Below are 14,457 nucleotides of genomic sequence, written 5' to 3'. Positions count from 1 at the left end.
TTGCCCTGACACCTGCCTTGGGACAAATTGTGCCTGCCTCAAGCAGTGGCAACCTATCTGATCCAAGTGTCCCCAGAAGAAAAGTCAGGGCAGCACAGGTGCAGAGGTGAGAGGCACAAACAAGGCTGCAGCCAACTTTGATATTTGCTTTTCTCCCACCCACCATATCTTGATTTCCAGAGGAAGGGACTGGGGTTCCCTTTGTCCCCTTCAAGGTCATGCCCACAATGCTCTAAAGACCACTACTGGTGGCTCATGGTTGTAATCCTAGCTATTTGGGAGGCAGAGATCAGGAGGATCACGGTTCAAGGCCACCCAAGGCAAATAATTCCAGAGACCCTGTCTCAAAAACACCCAACACAAAAAAGTGCTGTTAGAGTGGCTCAAGTGGTAGATCACCTGCCTAGCAAGCGTGAGGTCCTGAGTTCAAACTCCAGTACCTCACACACACACAAATCCCTCTACTTAGGCCCTGCCTCCCAAAGGCTCCATCACCTCCCAAATAGTGCAGTGTTGGTGACCAATCCTTTACCACATGGGCTTTTGATCCAAACTATGTAATGGATTAATGCTGTTCTTGTGGAAGTGGATTCCTGATCAAAAGGATAAGGGCCTCACTTCCTCTCTCTGTTTTGCATGCGCTCCATAGCCCTTCCTCAGCACCAGGCCCGTTCTAGATGCTATGCGCTTAGACTTTCTGACCTCCAGAACTGTGTGCTAAGTAAACTTCTATTGTCTATAAATTATTCCTCTGTGATATTTGGATATAACAGCAGAAAGTGGATTAAAACACGAGGTGTGTGCCGCCACCAGTGGTATGTACATCCTTTGCAAAGACCAGGAATTCTGTGAGCGGGTCCTTTTCATGCTTCCTTTCCACCTAGTGTGCCCACTGTTGGCACTTCATGTGTCATGGGGCACAGTGGTGACGGATGAAGCATTTTATAAGACCATAAAAAGGAACTCAGACTGACGACCTGAAGGGTAGGTGAATCTGAACCCAGACCTGTGTTTATTCCCATATGGACAAAATGCTGCCCCACCAGTTGTCCTATGATGGAAAAGGGTCCTGTGAAAGCCACTTGCCCTCGGATACCCAGCTGCTTCCCCAGGGAATTTCAGGAGCTTACTATTACTCTTTTTTGTTGGCAGGTGAAGCACTTTGCAAACACAGTAGCAGAATCAACCCGGGGAAGAGAGGACTGTCTCCACTGTGGTCACTTCACAACTGGGCCTATGGAATATGCACTGTCGATGGATTTTCTGAGCTAGGATCTCACGAACTATTTGCCAGGGCTGGCTTCAAACCTTGATCTTCCTGATCTCTGCTTCCTGAGTAGCTAGGATTACAGGTGTGAGCCACCAGCACCCAGCTCCAACCAATCTAGACATTCACTTTGCCTTCCAATCTTTCAAGAGCCAAAGGATTGCATGACTGTTTCTCATCCCACCTACCCACCACAGCTGAGTTTTTGTCCATATAATGCTGAGGTAGACAGGATCTCACTGTCCTGCCCACCTCCAGCCACAGGACCAGAATTCCATCTCTAGATGGAATAGCCACTTGCAGTACCACTTGCTGACTTACTTTGGGTTCCTGAAGTGCAAACTCTTGAGGTAAGGATTTGATTGCATTTGACTTATTTGGGAAGCAGTCAGAAAAAACTGTGAGAAAGTAGGGAGGGGAGACTGGGAAGGGAGTGAAGCCGAAGGAGGGTACACACTCATGCATGGAACTCAGTCTCGCTGGGGTCCCTTTGAGAAAATGTGTGCAACAAACTTCAGAACTTCACTGGACAAGGCTGAGGCAGGAAGATCTCAGTTTGAGGACAATTTGGGCTACACAGTGAGACTGTCTCAAAAAAAATTACACCAAACAGCAAGAAAATTGGGGTATCTCTCTCCAACTCCCATCCTTCATTGGTTGAGGGTCTCTCTGGAGGGTGTTTCCCGGCCCTTGAGCCCTGCCCTACACACAGGCATAGCATGCATCCACAGCCAGCAAGGGGATGCAGAAAGTCAGCAGCATGTCCAAAAACTATCTGGAAACTACTTGTGGCACTGACCCAGGGGATGGTGATGACACCATCGAGCAGCTGATGAGGTCTTCCACTTTGCTGCAGCGGTTGAAGCCACATATCTGCCGGACCCCCGTGTAACCAATTCCTGATCTTCTCTAAAACCTTCCTCCCACCCAGAGAAAAACACCTACAGAGTCCAGAAGGAAGACAGATCTCTTGATTCCATACCCTGCTTAGTCAAGGTGTGCTCCCCTCCTATAGGCAGGAAATACTACTTGAGAGCATGCAGGCAAAAACTGGGGCCTTCTGTCCACAGGATGGCCTTGAGCTGCACCTGCCCGGCCTCTCTCCACCACCAAGTGTCAGCACACCCAGATCAATTAGAAACTGCCCTGGGCTAATGAAGGACTTTCTCCTTTGGACTCATTGTCACCTCTACCTTCGTTTGAATCTAGGCTGATGGGAATTAGAAGGGCAAAGCATTTCTGGCAAGAAGTACATCTTGCCATTCAAAGTCAGTTTGGAGGGCTGGGGGCATGGCTCAAGTGGTAGAGTGCCTGCCTAGCAAGTGTGAGGCCCTGAGTTCAAACCCCAGTACTGCCAAAGTCAATTCGGATTGGTGGGTTGGTCTGTTGTGGTGATAACTCCTACCTTCTTATTTTCTCTCACACTGTGCTCAGACCTTCTGGTGAACCACGTGATCGGACTCCCCTACCCTCAGCTTCCCCTTTCTCTTACTGGCAGCGGGAAAACAGCGACAAGAGTTCCTCACCTCTTTTACTTAAGTCTTTTCCACCAGCACCTCAATGTTAACCTCTTTGATGAAGAGCAAGTTGTCATCCACCATCAAACATGTTTGACTGTGACTTGAGATATGACCAAGTTCTTGTCTGTAAATCAGCCCTGCAAGCAGGAAGAAACTCACAAGGAAAAGAAGTCACTTTTATTCAGACCAGGCCAAAAAAAAGTCAACGAGCCGATCTACCATGAGTGAATGGAGACAAGAAAAGTCCTTTCTTTTTTCTTCCTTTCTTTCTTTCTCTCTCTCTTTTCTTTTTCGTTGGGACTGGGGTTTGAACTCAGGGCTTTGACCTTGCTAAGCTGGCACTCAAGGTTTGAACAATACCACCAGTCAATTTCATTCTGATTATTTTGGAGATGGGGGTCTCATAAACTATTTGCCAGGGCTGACCTCAAACCAAGATTCTCCCAATCTCAGTCTCCCAAATAGCTAGGAGTACAGGGGTGAGCCACCGGTGTCTGGCTGGCAAGCCCTTTTCAAGTCTCTGCTTTCTTCACTAAGCTAGTGTAGAACAACCCACCTGGTTAAACCTGTATTTAAAAAAGGGTGAGAAATAGAATCCACTTCTCATTATGAGGATTATCAGAAAGGGCAATGCAAAGGAGTGTGCAGAGAACAACTGGAGGAATTTGTGGCCATTTTAACAGTCTACCACGTGGCCTTAGGACAAAGATTAAATGGAAAGTGTAATTATCACACCACTTTCAGAAGTCTGGAAGGATTAAAGTGGTGCCTGCAGATCTATTCAGCTAGACAAAGGGTTGCTAGCCTGATTGACTGCATGATCCCACGGAAATCTAATATGCCGGGTTTTTTTGGTGATGGTGGTACTGGGTACTGGGGCTTGAACTCAGGGCCCAGCATTTGCTAGACAAGCCCTCTACCACTCTAGCCATTCTTTCATAATGTGCCCTTTGTTAAGTCCTGTATCTGATATTGTTTACAGGAAAAAGCATCAAAGGGTTGTGGACATGGCTTTTGGGCCATGAAATTGTCTGAAATCAAATACATAGAAAACGCTTTGTTTGAGAGAGCTATCTTGGCAAAGTACCTCCACCCTGCCCTGAAAGAGACTGATGAGGTAAAATAAGCTCCACGCCCCAACTTTTTACAGCCAGGAGGAGGGCTAAGGAAGATTCCCAGCCACCACGGAGGGTGGAGGAGGATGAAAAAAGGAAGGGTCTTGTGAATACTGAGGTGGGCACGCAGGAAGGACACTCAGGTGGTAGAGATGCCACTGAGAACTTCATGTTGTTAAGTGCAATAGTCAGTTCTCTGTGATCATGTCGTTTGTCTGCCTAGGGATGGAACCCAGATCCTTGTGTGTGCTAGGCAAGTGCTCTACCATTGAGCTACAGCTCCAACCTTTGTTTTTTTGAGACAGGGTCTCACTATATAGATCAAGCAGGTCTCCAACTTGTAACTGTCTGGTCTTGAACTCTGGATCTTCGTGCCTCAGTCTCTCAGGTGCTGGGATTATGGGCATGAACCACCACGCCCATCACAACTTTCTTTTCTTTCTTTAGTACTGGGATTTGAACTCAGGGCCTACACCTTAAGCCACAACACCAGCCCTATTTTTGTGATGGTTTTTTCAAGATAAGGTCTCACATATTTGCCCAGGCTGGCTTTGAACTGTGATCTCCTGATCTCTGCCTCCTGAGCAGCTAGGATTACAGGTGTGAACCACCAGCACCCAGTCAACTTTAGATTCTTATTGAACTTATTGATATGGGTATGCAGGTAGAAAGGAAATAATAATAACAGAAAGGAGCCCGGGAACAGGTGCAGCACCATATCTGGGTACATTTTGCTAAATATTTTGTTCCACCATTATTCTGGAGTAACAGCTGACTACAACTGAGTTACTTTTTAGTATGGCAGCCAATGGTCCCCAGCAAAACCCTAACAGAAACTTCCCCAACTCTAAAGGCTAGCCAGAGGCCTCATTTGCATCTCGTAATAGTTGTGGTTTCATGTACCCATCTCCTCTCAAATCACCATCTTGGATACCTTATTAAGTAAACTACTCTCCGTTCCCTGGCTCTTGGCAATGCCCTCCAATTTTGTGGTAAAGTCCAATTATGTACACAATCATTAACATAATCATTAAACCTAATCCATAAAAATACCTAAGACTGGGAGCTCAGGCCACTTAACTACTTTGTTAATCTGCCCACTGTTGGATTCCTTGGGAGTGTACTATCACTATGCAATCACTTCTGCTTCAATAAAACCTAGCTTTTGCTTAAATATAGCTGCACTGTTAAAAACTCCTGTGTGTCTGCCCCTAAATTCCTTCTTTGATGAGACCAAGAACTTGCTACTCATCCCTACTGACATTATCAAAGGGGATGGTCACAGCCAGTCACTCTCCAAATAGTCTCAATTCAATATTTGTGTACCTCACCCCATCTCCATTGTCACATCAAAGTCCATTCCTTGTCTACATCATGCCCACAGCTCTTTCTTTCTTCCTTCTTTTTTTATGGTGCTGGGAATCAGACCTAGGGCTTTGCACATGCTAAGCATATGCTGTGCCACTGAGCTATCTCATTTTTTAAGCATTCCTAAACACCTCTTCCTCCATTAGCTCTTTGGTCAGTACAGTAGCCTCTTTTCCTTTCCCCCACCATCTCCCAGCATCCTGTGTTGCTTCATAGTAGTGAGACCAGGCTGGTGAAGCCTAGTGGGCTCCCATAATCTACTTACCCCACTACCACCATTCTGATTTTGGCTTCTGTCCATTGGGAACATCCCTTCCAATCAGAAGCAGTGTTGGTGACAACCACTTGAGTGTTCATTGGCCTAGAGGAATTATATCAATCCATTGCCCAATCTGAACATTAGTTAAAAATCCAGTTAAAGTAATTTTCCATCTATGTCCATGGTTGCTTCCTAGCCCAAAGTGACTTGAATCTCAGTGCCAACAGGACTGAAAAGATTCAGCAACCTTTTGCAGTCAAGTTCCCACCTTGACCAACATTAAGGCCTTGGCTCTCCTTAGAGAAGGGAACCCAGCTTCTGCCCTAGTCCTGCTTGTCCTTGAAGGGAGTTGATGTCTGGGTAAAGAGATAACATAAAACCATTAGATCAGTCCTATCCAAATAGCATGAGTCAGCAAAGAGGTCTATGCCATCCTGATCAACAATAAACACCAAAGCTGGCCACAGGTAGCCTCCCCTGCTACAGCCCTGACCTTTAAATGGTGTAGCCCCTTATGCTCTGATAGTTTTCCCACATGAGAAGGTCTTTTTCATTATCTCTTTTTTTGGGAGGATGCCCTGTAATAATTGTCAGGTCTATGTTGTCCTGTGGTCTAGACTTCCAATTTATTTCCTTTTTCTCCTTATAGCATGAAAACATTTACCTTGGCCTATATCCAGGCTTCTATCTCAAAGTTTATTGCTCAGTAGCTCAATGGCTTCCTGGATTTAATTTTCCCTGATAGTCCGGGGGTGCCAATTGTTCAATTGGTCAATTTAACCCTGGTGATTCCCATCATCTGATGAGTCATATATTAGAAATCCAGGCCAGGGGCTGATCTATAGCTTAGTGGTAGACACTTGCCTAGCATGCAAGAGGCGCTGGGTTCCATCCAAATCACAAGAAAAAATGTAGACCTACCACAGTAGGGTTAGTAGGGAAGTTAAAGCTCCCCCTGCTGGTGCCCATGGAGGCCTGTCAGGCAATGGAAGCCTCTTGGGGAAGCTATCTTCCACTGTGCAGATACAGACCTGCCGACTGCAGCAAGCCTGAGCTGCCCTACCTGTTATTCTCCAAACCTGTGTCATCAATGCTTAGGATGTGGCTATTTGGCTCAGAACAGGGATCAGTCATTAAGCAACTGAGTGATTTCTACTCCTCATAACGCAACTGATGTGACCTTATCTACAGCTGGGGAGCCGATGGGACTTTTGGCCAAACCTCTAATGTCCTTCCTTTCCCACTTGTTGCAAGAGTGGACTTCAGCACATCTTTGTATAACTGACTACTCTTGATCCCCATGGAGGACCTCAACTGTGGCCACGGCCATGGTCAGAGGATGTTCCCAATAGTATAGGTCAGAAAATGACAACCACAGTACAGTGTGCTTTTCTTCAGCTTTAAGAGGTCATTTTTTTTCTCTAATTCTAACCACAAACACAAACCATTAGATATCTTGCATCCCTTGTCATCAAACGCTTCAGTACCTAGAGTCAAAAGATCAAAAGACACACCTCCCTCGGTTCTTTGGAATGCAACTTGATTTGGAATAAGTGTTTTTGAAGATGTAATCAAGGTAAAGATTGGGAGGTCAAGATCATTCTGGGTTAGACTGGGGATTAATCCAGAGAGGAGTGTATTCATTCATTCATTCATTTATTCATTTACAAGGTGGGCTTCCAAATCAGGGCCTCATGGATGCTAGACAAGTGCTCTTCCACTGAGGCATGACTCAACACAATGAGTGTCTTTATAAGAGACAGGAAAAGGCTGGGAGGGTAGCTCAGTGGTAGAGCACTTGCCTAGCATGCATGAGGCCCTGGGTTCCATTTCCAGCACCACAAAAAGAAAAGAAAAAAAGAGCTGGGCATCTGTGGCTCATGCCCATAATCCTAGCTACTCAAGAGAAAGAGATCAGGAGGATCGAGGTTCAAATCCAACCTCAAGGAAATAGTTCACAAGACTCTATCTCTAAAATACCCAACACATAAAAGGGCTGCCAGAGTGGCTCAAGTGGTAGAGCATCTGAGCATGAGGCTAAGTTGAAACCCCAGTACTACCATGGAAAAAAAAAAAAAAGAAAAAAAATATATATATATTGGTGGGACTGGGGTTTGAACACAGTTCACACTTGCAAAGCAGGCACTCACACTTATAATCCTAGCTACTCAGGAGCAGTAGGTAGAGATCAGGAAGATCATGGCTTAAAGCCAGCTCCTGGCAAATAGTTTGTAAGACCCTATCTCAAAAAAACCCTTCACAAAAAAGGACTGGTGGAGTAGCTCAAGGTGTAGGCCCCGAGTTCAAACCCTACTACCCCCCCAAAAAAAATCTATCTTAAAGGAAAAAGAAAAAAAAACTATAGAGGCAGAGAGGTAGAGAGATAGCATTGAGACAAAGCTAACTAGTCCATGATTTGTTCTGGACAATAAATGAGGCAATGCATGAAAACTTTTAGCATACTTCCTGGCACTTAGAAAAATATAATAGGAACTCATAGTTTCCATTGTTTCAAGATTATCTTCATTTGTGTTCAAAATTGAACTTAGCTTTTCCAATAAACCTATTTTCACCACTGTAGTCCATCTGTTTCTTTTTTTTTTTTCTTTTCTTTTTTTTGTGGTACTAGAGTTTGAACTCAGGGTCTATACCTTGAACCACTCCAACAGCCCTTTTTTTGTGATGGTTTTTTTTTCAAGATAGGGTCTCGAGAACTGTTTGCCCAGGCTGGCTTTGAACTACAATCCTCCTTGTCCCTGCCTCTTGAGTAGCTAGTATTATAGGCATGAGCCACTAGTGTGCCCAGCTCATGTTTCTTAAACCTCTAAATGTCCCCTCTCCAGTCTCTTCAACACGTTCCTGCCTCTTCAACTGCCTATAATGTCTGTAGTTCGAGCCCCTTCATCTCTTGCCTCTGTAAGAGGCAACTAACGGGCCTCCCTTCTTCAGGTTTCCACCATTCCACTTCACCACCACGTGCCAAAGGATCTTTGATATAAACTCCTGTGTCGACTTCCAATACTTCAGCTGGTTGACAACCCATAACCTAGAGCACTAGGCCTTGAAGGTCCTCTGCCATCCTCCTTTGCCTCAGCTTTTCTCTCTTCTCCAGCTATAACCAACTTCTGATCCATATGTACCTTCCATTCAGCATGGGTTGTTCACCTACTCTACCTGCCAGGCCATGTGCTAAATTCTCCAGTACAAAGATGAATCACTCTCTTCTTTTTAGAGAACTCTTGGCCCACTCAGCCATTCCAACCCACCTGCCCAGGTGGTTAATCACTCACTCCTGTGTGAATAGGTCTGCATTGGCAGGTTGGGACATGCAAAGGTTTCCTTAGCTGTCCTTATCCGTGAGACTCTTAAGCTTCTTGTGGGCAGGTAACATTTCTGGATGCCATAAATAGCCCAAAACTTATGTTTCAGCTACATCAAAGGAAGGCATGAAGGAAGTTAGGGCAGTACGAAAGCATAGCTTAGGAAGTAGTTCCCTGATGCAGCTGTTTTCCAGAGGTTAAGGATTAAAAAGGTTAAGAAGGCTGTGTGGCTAAACTGCTCCTGGGACAGGGTGAGAATGGATGGCATCAACAGCAAAAAATGGTCTTCTCACCTCTGGATGGCTTCCCTCCACTGTCGGTAGCATTATTTTCTTGGGCTGGCAGCAAGTGGCAGATTGCAGTACAGAAGTTGGGAGGCAGCTGGATGGGGCTGTTAGCTACTGCTATCGGCTGCTTCCAGAGCACACCCATGTACCATGCTTTCTGCACAAGTAGAGGCACTTTCTTTCCCCAAAAGGACTGATTGGTTTGCTGACCATTTGCCCCCACCCCCACCCCTCCAGAGCTGGGAGCACACCTCCCCCTTGTCTAGTTTGGGACCTACACAAATGGTTCATGTTGTAGTCCGTACTTCTGTGACCCTTAAATGACAATCACAAGTTTCATCCATTTTCCCTCCCTTTGCAGGATTATCCAAAGATGAAGATGGACCAAGAAACCTGCTGGTACTGTCATGTCCTCGCTGCACATCCTCAACAGGGAGCCCAGATAACACATACCACAACTCCCAGAACCAGCACCATTTCTGTATCAGGTTCAAGCTGACTCCACTTCTTCGGTGGCCTCAAGTCCCACTCCCACAGGTGAAGCATATACGGGGATGAGCCCCAGGAACCAGCCCAGTGAGTAGAAACTCAAAAGTGGACCTAATTGGAATGGCACGGTGTAATTGGCAGTTTTGGTTGAGATTTGACAAACCAGACAATCCATGGGGGAAAAAAAAATGGGAAATAAATCAAAGTCTTACCTGGCACATTGGAATGGTGCAGTGACAAGTGAGAGACTGAAGGCTTAGGACCTGGCAAGGGAGGAACAGGAAGGCTACTTTCGCTATGAGATGGTGTATTAATTACTTTTCTTGCAACTGTGACAAAATACTTGACAAAACAACTTAAAAGGAAGGATTTATTTTGGCTCATGGTTTCAGACTTCAATCCATCATGGCTCAGGCGGGTGTAGCCAGGCAGGGGTGCTCCCATCATGGCAAGCCAGAAAGCAGAGAATGGCTTCCTTTATTCCATCCAAAGCCCCAGCTTCTGGAATGGTGGCACCCACATTCAGGGTGGTCTTCTCTGGAAATGCCCTCAGACATACCCAGAGGTGTGCTTTACTCATCTCCTAGGTGCCTCTCAACCCAATCTAGGCTAACCATCACAGATAGGAAATGTGGGAAAGTTCCCTTGTTGGTGACAAGATTCCAGATTAAAGGAGAGCTTCCTCAAAAGGTTCAAGTGTAGGAAATGGAAAGTCAGCACTGTAAGTGGGACAAGCTGGATTGGGACCACAGCCTTGGTACTGGGAGCATGGAGGACAAGTGCATAGCAAGTGCAAAGCTCTGCCTTCAAACCCCAGTATGTGTGTGTGCGCATTTTAAAGCAAAACCCTGTCATTCTGTAAATGTAAGAAAACTGCCAGTTTGTATTTGTGTGACTCAGGTCCCTGGGAACCAGGGCTCTCATGCTAGGGTAGACACCTGAGGATGTGAGCACCTCAGCTTCCAGACCCCAAAAACCATCCCCAAGACACAGAAACAGCTTTCAATAGAAGTTTCCTTTTATTTTGAAATTGAAACAGAATGAATTGGTTTGTGGCTGAAACAACCTTCACCGGGAAGAAAGCTGGAGTGCTCATCCATCGAAAGAACAAACTCCAGAAGTCTGAGCCAGCTGCCCCCCACGCCCCCCAAACAAAGCAAAGAACAGATGAAATGGCAGGAGGAAGGGCACAGATTTCAGTATACAATTCTCAAAGTTGCCGCAATTACAGAATTCGGACACACTCATGTTAAAAGTCACAAGCAGTAATGGCCCTCCAGCCCCCCCCTAATGTTTGCACTCATCAATTTCTCATTCAAAGTGATGTCTCAGGGCTGCATGTCAATCACTCTCCCTTAGGGGAGGGGCTCCTTTGACTTACTCTGGTTTCAGGTACCAGGATGAAGATTCTGGAGAAAGGTGAGAATCCAAATGGTGGTAGAGGATGTTTGTCCACTATGCTAACTCATCGGCTGCTGAAATTCATTTTGAACAGTTTCACCAGCACTGGCTCACAGAAAATTTGCACAGAAATGTCTCAAGTGGTCCCCCAGATTCCACAGAGGAAATGATGTGTTAAGACTTAAGCATCCCCAACACACAGGATGTGTTCCTGGTGGGGGAGGAAAGGGGGGAGGGACTGAAGTCACCTGGCTGGGAGCATAGAGGTGAGAAGCACATGTAGATCTCCCTGGTGGGAATGGGTGGGGTAGGATGCGGCAAGCCAAGGGGCGGGCTGGAAAAGCTGTACCTGTTCACAGCTATTGCCTTATCTTAAGTGAAGAAGATCGCCACAGAGTGAAACTTATTTATGGGGGAAAAAAAGAGAAAAGTTTAAGAAAGAAAAACAACCCAGTGGTCACTGGAAAATGTCTCCCTCTTTTAAAAAAAAAAAAATTTTTTTTGGTTTTTTTTTTTTTTAAATTTTTTGGAAAGTATTTTTAAGGTAATATTTTTTTTTTCCTTTGGAAAAAAGAAATCTTTTTCCCCCCTAACCTAAGCAAGTGGAGTTGCCACTACCTAATTTCTCTATTGTTTTGCTAAGAGGTAGATAAAACAAAAGTGAAATGGGGTTTCTATGAGGAGGTCCATTAGAGGGTGGGGAGGGGCTGGGTTGCCCAGTGGAGCTCCCCTACTACAAAGACCGCCTGAGTGAATCCACCAGGCCCCTGGACTCTCCCAGGGAAAAAGATCCTGTCCCACCTCTTCCCTTCTCCCAGAGCCAGCTGTCCCCTTGAAGACAGAAAGGGATCCACTGGAGGTGGAAGACTCCAAGACACCCTGTGGAAGAGGTCTCAGCTCTGGCTTCCCCAGGCTTCTTGACTTGGAAGCTAGGTGGCAGGCTCCAGGCCAAGCCCCAGAGCTCACCTCCAGCCAGTCCTCTATGTCAAAGGGAGGTGATCCTTTCCTTGCCACCTGGTCCTCCAACAAAGCTAATGCAGGTGAGAGGGTCAAGCTGGAGAATAAGGGGTGAAACATGGGTGAGGAAGGCAGAAAGGGGACGTAACGGCCAGCCCTGCCAACCTGACCAATATGAGTGGGGATCCTGGCAGGCCTGCCTGATCCCCCAAGACAAACCTTTTGTGGCACACACAAGCCTCAACGTCTCTTGGCTGGAATTCATACCCTTATGCACGAATTCCTGCCCTTACTCCAATCTTACTGTAAGGATTGAGGTAGTTAATCCATTTACCTGTGGTTGCTCAAAACACATGCTCCAGGGAGCATCCTGCTATTTCATTAAAAAAAAAAAAAATTCTTTTTTGTCTTGTCAGTCCGGATTCAACCATACTAGGGCGTCAGTAATGGCGCCATCAGACCATGGCCTGAGGAGGTATGCAGGGGCCAGGGGGCCAGGGCTCTTGCCCATCTGCTCAGACCCCTTGAGTGATGAGGCCTCTTCCCTGCCCTGTACCCCGGTCAAGAAGCATCCAAAGGAAAGAAAGGGAAGTTTCAGCTGGTGTCACTCTACATCTGAATACAAGGATACGTTCTGCATCTAAACCTCCAAATATCTGGAAGGAAAATGGCTTTTACGTCCCCTGGCATTGGTAAGGGTTTTTCTTCAATCTTCCTGCAATTACATGTCAGACTGTGTGGTTTTCCTTCTACTGGTTTTCAACAAACAGGCAAAACAGTCCTGTGGTTTGAATGGCAAAGCCATTAGGCTCTCCCCATGAACACTTCAGGGGAAAGGAGGAGACCCCACTGGAGGAGGAAGCAGGGGCTACCTAGAGGCGCAATCTCCTCTGAGGACTCAGGCTCGGCACCCTCTGGGGCTCTGAGGTAGTTAGTAGCACTGCTGGTTCCCAGTGTGGCAGAGGGTATGTCTGGGGTAGAAGGAGGGGAAGGCACCCTTGAGAGCTAACTGAGGCCCCTCCTCACCGCCAGTCTGCCAGGCCTGAAGGGAACTCTGCAGTGCTCTCTGCAGTGGGGAAAGGGGACAAGAGCAGTCCCACACAAGAGTCCTCAACTTGCCCTCCTTGCCCAAAGTGCAACTGGGAGCCAAAGGACCCCCTTTTCTCAGCTCTCTACCCCTTGGCAAGCACCATTCCCAAGTCCCCCAGGAGACTCAAAGGGGAGGAGACCTGTCTTTAGCTCACACAGTCCTTAGGCCTCTCCCCCTCAGACAGCTGGGGGTGATGTTGAAAGATGGCTACTGCTTTGTCTCAGAAACAGCCTCTCTCAGCCTCTGTCTGTCTGTCTTTGGCACAGAGGAAAACGGACACATTAGAACTAACTGGAGCATCCCTCTCCAGAGTCCTCAAGTTTTATGGTGGGGTCTTTTCGGCCAACTGTGAGGCATAAATAAGAGAATAGCTCCCAACTTCCCCCAGTAGAGAGCTCAGGAAAAAAAAAGTCGTGGAGCGGGGGCGGGGGAAGCCTGATAAGGACTGGAAGGAGGAGAGTTAAGAGTAGAAGGGTGACACAACTCCCTGTTCTGAAAAGTGGTTCTCTCCTACCCAGACCCCTCCCAGAAGCTGAGTCCACAACCCAAACTGTAAAAGGCAACTGGACCCCAAAGGGGATTAAAGCCATTGGGTGTAACTGGCAGATGCAGCCTCAAAGTCAGTCAGTGAATCAAACCATTTTGGTGTTTTATGTATTTCAAAGAATTTAAAAATAGATCCTAAAGAGATGGTCCTTTCATAAAAATATATATATATGCAACACACACACATATATATCTTAAAGCACAGAAGCATTTTCTTTAAAAAAGTCGCTTTTCGCAAAACCATCCAAATCTCCCAAGTGCTTTTCACAATAGCTTGTTATCTCACCAAGGATGGGGAAATAAAGGAGGTGCTGAGCAAGGCAAGGAGTTGCCCACAGACCTGGCCTTTGGATTACAGGAGGACCAAAGACAGGTTCTTCCTCCCACTACCCCTTAGCCACCAGCACACACTCCTTTGCTGTCTGGTAACCTCACTTCCACGATCTTCCTACTGGGCAAGTATCAGTGATGATTGGGGCCTTGTCCAATCCAAGTAAGCTTTCCAGTCCCTTGTCACACTTTCCGGGCTCCTCTGGGAGCTGAATCAGGAAAAGGACTCAGGCTTAAGGTATGAAGGGAGCAGGCCCCGCAGGAACTCAACACTGCAACAATCACATTTCAAGTACTGTGGGATTTTTCTTTTCCTAATGATCATTTTGAACCAGATATCAAAGCATGCTTGCTGCTGGAAATCCACTTTAAATCACTAAATGGCCGATGTCTGAATGTTATCTGCTTCATTTTGGAACAAAGCATATAGAGCCAGAGATGGAAAGCTGGGAGACCCTTTTTGTGTTTGGCACAGGAGGGAGGCGTAACCCTATTGGCCTGATATCAT

Source organism: Castor canadensis, chromosome 11, assembly GCF_047511655.1.
Source record: "Castor canadensis chromosome 11, mCasCan1.hap1v2, whole genome shotgun sequence".
Taxonomy (NCBI): domain Eukaryota; kingdom Metazoa; phylum Chordata; class Mammalia; order Rodentia; family Castoridae; genus Castor; species Castor canadensis.
The sequence above is the reverse complement of the archived record's forward strand: the minus strand, read 5'-3'. Positions refer to the sequence as shown.